The sequence below is a fragment of the Miscanthus floridulus genome, chromosome 16, assembly GCF_019320115.1.
Source record: "Miscanthus floridulus cultivar M001 chromosome 16, ASM1932011v1, whole genome shotgun sequence".
NCBI lineage: Eukaryota > Viridiplantae > Streptophyta > Magnoliopsida > Poales > Poaceae > Miscanthus > Miscanthus floridulus.
Window position 1 is genome coordinate 111,562,256 of NC_089595.1, and position 5,342 is coordinate 111,567,597.

General features: G+C 46.1%; 1 long non-coding RNA gene across 1 annotated transcript; it reads right to left on the reverse strand.

The window, feature by feature from the left end:
- Window positions 1-3,430: 3,430 nt before the first annotated feature.
- On the reverse strand, window positions 3,431-5,049 carry LOC136511601 (uncharacterized). The gene is made up of 3 exons (XR_010772770.1): window positions 4,964-5,049; window positions 4,623-4,775; window positions 3,431-3,557 (listed from the first exon to the last, which is right to left on the reverse strand). It is a non-coding gene; the product is annotated as an uncharacterized lncRNA (long non-coding RNA).
- Window positions 5,050-5,342: the final 293 nt, after the last annotated feature.

A 5,342-nucleotide genomic window follows, 5' to 3' on the forward strand; every position in this document is an offset into this window, starting at 1 on the left:
GCCGAGCATGCGACTCCTTCACCCTAAGCACCTGCCCCCAGAGCACGAGCACTTCTCGATCAGCCTCCGATCAGGCCTTCAGCTCTGAGTCTAGAGCCTCCAAGGACTTCTGGAGCGCCGCCTTGGTCTCCGTTAGGTGGACCTTCACTGCTATGAGTCCTTGCTCGGCAGCGGTCGCTCATTCCACCATGAGCAGTTCCATCGCCCGCGCTCCCATCACCTTGGCCGCCCAATCTTGGGACTCGCGGTGGGCGAACTCCAGCTGGCGCTCAAGCTCATCAACCCGCCGTGACATCGTGGCTTCCCGCTCCATACGACCATGCTCCTCACAGAGGAAACAGGACTTGCGGATCGACGTCGCCTCTAACTCCTATAAAGCAAGAAGCAAACACGCTAGGACAACCAGTGGAAGACCAAGGAGTTGAGGAGGAACACTAAGAACATAGAAGGCTTACCTCGGTGACACACGGTAGGTCGACTAAGACCGCCTGATGGACGAGCTCAACTCACCCCAAGGCCTCCTTGAGCTTAGCCTTGGTTTGGGCGAGATCGGACTCCATCGATATTCCTCTCTCCTCTAAGAAGTGCCAGAGCGCCACCTCCTTCCCATCACGTAGAACGAACCGAGCCTTCCTCGGGTCACCGAGGTAGGGCCACACCAGCTCGCGGGTTGCCCCTAACCTGCTGGAAGATCTAGCTGCCGCAACATCGTGCAACGACCGGACCACTGCTAGCTCCTACGACGGCAGGATGGTCGGTGGCTCCACCCTTGCCCCTGCCTCGCTGGAGTAGGGGATCTCCACTACCTTGACCCCATAGCCTGCCGGTGGATGTTCTGCCTCTGGCCTGGCCGCGTCACCTCCCGACACCTCTAGCTTCTCTCTTTCTCTCTCACACTCTCTCTCTTGTAAGGCCATCCCCTTCATCTATAAAAGGGGATGCGCTCCCTCCTAAGAGGAGGACAGACAGACAATGAACAACAGACGAATCATTCCAACTCACTCTCAGCTAGCTTTAGACTTTCTAAAGCTACACAGGGCATACGTTCTAATACTTAGCGCACGTAGGAGCTCCTATCACTCTTGGCCCTTCACTCCAGAGTTCGACCAGACCTCTAACACTCCCTTCTTATTCCCACTCGTTTGTAACCCCATAGCAAACTTTGAGCACCTAGGCTCAGGAATAAAGTCACCAACTGACTCAAACTAGACATAGGGCACGTTGCCTGAACCAGTATAAACCATGTGTCATTGAGTGCTAGGCCACATCCGATCACAACGTACGACAAAACAATAAATATTTACTTGTTGGTCACTTTTCGCACCAACATATAGGTTTAAGATGAAATTTTAGCCAACTGGACTATCATCCTAGATCCGTCCCTCGATCGCTGGTGAGAACTCTTCCCGGTCAGTTGCAATCCTGCGAGCGAGGCCATCCGTCATCTAGGAGTACATCCGTGGCACCCACAACTTCCGCAATCTCTTTCACGGCTCAAATGGGCGAGGTGTAGCCCACGAAAAAATGGCCTTAGGCCGAGCTTGCCCATTACTACACCCCTGAGCAATCCAACGACCAAATGTGGACATGACCTGTTGAAAGCTGCCCCAATATGAACACAAAGCTCTCTAGAACCAGCCAACCATGTTCCGTACTGACACGTTGAAAGGTCCTAATGGCTAAAGGGGGTGAATAGCATATTAAAATTTTCTACAACAACACTTAGCAAACCGGTTAGACAAATATGAGGTGAAGCGAGTGTTGCGCTAGCCTACTAAAAAGCAAGCCACCTACAGCAATTCTAGTTTCTATAGTCTCTATCCACACAATGGTTATGTTACTATACTAACTTAGTGAGCTCTCAAAGGCTAGTGCGATCTCAAAGGCTAACTAAAGAGCCACACTAACTAAACTAACAAGCTCTCACGACTAGCTATACTAAAGAGCTTGACAACTAGTTTACGATAATGTAAAGAGAGAGAGAGAGAGCAAGATGGTGATACCGCCGAGTCGAGGAATGAACCAATCAATCACAAGAATGTGTTTACACCAAAATTTGGAAGGAGAGTCACATGGACCTAGAATCTTCCAGGATCATATCATCAAGGGATCAGTTGCGGGCGGATTAGAAAGAGCTGATTCAGATGCGAAATCAAGGAATCGACTTTCTTCGAACAGCGCCAGCAGATAACGACAGAGGCTACGCTCGACGCTAGGACGAAAACATGTTGAACTCTACAAAAAGGGAAAGATTAGAGTCCAAGTTATCTTAAATTAGGAATGTTTTCATTTTTATGCCAAAGTCTGTAACAAATTATGCTCGAGTAGGATTCATGTCTAGACTCTGGGTATAAATACCAAACCCCGGCTATTGTAAAAGAACAATAATCAATCAAATACAAGTCAATTACTTTTTTCGGCTCCGTCCACCCCTTAGGAGTAGGAGTAGAGTAGATCTCAGCGAGTTCTTCAGCAAGTACGGCTGCATCGATCCGGTCGACCTCCACTGTTTGTCTATAAGTACCGTCATAGTTTATACCTCTGTTCATATGGCTGCATCGATCCAGTCAACCCCCACTGTGACTCTGGTATAGGCTAGTTATCGACTCTTGCCTAGTTCAAGTATGGCCTGTGTGATTCTGCCTCACACCCCACTGCTTGAACTAGATCGAGGTCAAGTTATCGGCTCTACCTTTGAATGATAGTCTTTGGTAGATTCATTAAGTTACCGATATTGCTTATTGCTTTCATTGTTTATCTAATTACAGCAATATCACTCTGCCCGATTGAGATTGATCTGGATCGGCCTTATATCTTATTTAACCCATCGTTTGCTAATCTTAAACTGATCTAATCTACATCTTAAACGATGAGTTATGTTTTTATTGGCTGTTTTATATCAATCTTAATCGTGCATAGTGTGCGGTTAAGGCATGTTCGATCTTGAGTAGATCTATTGGTTAGCGAGAACTGTTCCATGGCCCGTTATCACGGCCTGTGGGATTCTACCTCTCACCCCACTGTTAGCACCATGGAGTGGGGATCGTTAGTTGATAGATCCGTTCCTGAGAAGGCATGACCTTAACTGTGAGCTATGCCTAAATCGGCTGTTTAGCCGATATTGAATGTAACAGAACCGACCAAATCATAAGAACGCAAGTACAAAAACAATCACCGAAGCGATCAAATTCCTGTACTTAGGCTCCCATAATCCCGGTAGTCCGGAAATCACGAAGGATTTCAACCAACTCTCGACATACAAATCAAGATCGTAATGATTCGACACAACACATCATCCGTTACAACATTTCATAAGTAGCATTCGGATTACATCCATCAGAGTTCAAATAAATATTACAAACCAAGTTTGAGTGTGCGGAAGCAACATAGTTTAGTACAAAACATCATAGTTTTCAAATACATTGCCAAGATCAGAGTCATGTCCCACAAAAGCATTATCAGGTACGAGAACTAGTAGAGACCGTGCCCAACGGTCTAGTCTTCATCCCCAGCAGGGAGAAGGCAGTACTTGCAGCAACCAAAGTAGAACTGGTCATCTGCAACAGGTGGGAAAGAAACCCTGAGTACGAGAAGGTACTCAGCTAGACTTACCCGACAAAAATCAGAATAAAAGACACCAAGGATCATGCCAGGCTTTTCAGGTGGGCTAGCTTGACACAGTTGCATAAAAGAGCTTAAGATTATAGTAACCAATTTCAACTAAGCATCAAGCTTATCATTATTTACCTGTCTGCTAGATTAGCACCTGTACTAGAGCACTCACTTATTAGGCGCAAACAATATTAACCATAGCAGGTATAATAAGGCTGTCATCATCATATCATCATTTCCGAACCATTATGTTATTAAGTGTATCTACATTGGAGATAAGCCCGTCAAGTTCTCACTAACCGGGAGAGACGGCGACTCGAATCGAATTACAACTCAGCTGAGGGGGTATTCCTAACTCTCACCCTGGCATACTTTGCAAGGGTAGCCGTGGGTCACCTTTAGAACATCTCAGGAACCAAATTCGCGGGTTCGATCAGCGCCAGCACTCTCAGGGATTACCCTTCTGCCAGGACGATCAGGACTTTTAAATCACCTGCCCTTGGACTCACGCCTACGGCTCCCTTCCGAGGCGCACTTTATACTTATCGACTCCCGGCCTGAGGTGAGCTACTCGGCTTCGCGGTCGGTCTTCAGGCCGGCCAACTAAGAGAGAGGCATGCGTTCAACATGAACAGGAAAGGCTCCAAGATCCAGTCCTTAATCGACACAGACGGAGTCACTGCAAACCGGCAAGCCTCCGTCCGGTCTTCATTTCAAATTAAGACTGGTTCTTTTCCACGATAGCAAATATAGCCAACCGTGCCACATGTATCTTCCTATATCTCGCAGGTGACAGGAAATCACCCGACTTCTACCGCGTTAAAGCAGGGCTAAGCACTACTCGAGCCTGAGCTACATAGGATTCAGGGTAACAATATCTGGACAAGGAATGGTAACCAATGCAGCAAGTGTTTGCATCCAACACCTAAACTTAATGCAACAATATATGTAATAATAATACTGTAACTGCAATTCGGAAAATAGGAGGCTTAATATGCTCCGGGGCTTGCCTTTCACAAAGTTGCAAGGACGGTGGTCAGGGCACTCAACGGCGACCTCGTCTGGCACTTCTCCTGAAGGCTGCTCCTCCTGAACTTCCGGTGTCGGCTGCTGCTGCTCGTTCAGTTCCTCGAATTCCAGTAGGGTTACTCCTTCCGGTACACCTATTGCATGCCGATGCAAAAGATAAATACCATGGATGCATAAGGTATGACATGATGCTCATGATGAATGGATCGTAGTAAGTGTTTATGAACGCATTACTGGACACTCGTTTACCGAGTAAGACTAGCCCTATTCAAATCACTTTAAGCACATTTCTAACTTTACTGAAAGAACAAGATTAACTTACCTAACTTGCATAACCTAAGATAAAGATGCTCATCTTCAGTTAAGGGCCTAACACCTAGGAACAGTACCATGAACTTAGAATAGTAAAGACATATTTAAAATACCGGTTAAAGCTTCATATGCAACAAGTAGTAACTTAATTCTAGCATAACCAGAGTTCTATAACTCCAAATGCGGTGCAAGAGGACATTCTGGAAAGCTTATGAAATTCTCTACAATTTATTTGTAAACATCAAAGCATAATTCTGAAGTTGACCAACTCCAATTCCAGAAAATCTAGAATCGGTCCAGAATTGACAGGTTTACTAACTTAATTATTTAATGATGATGCAAAAGCCTAATTTGACCAAACCAAGTTTACCAACTTGTTTTTCATACCT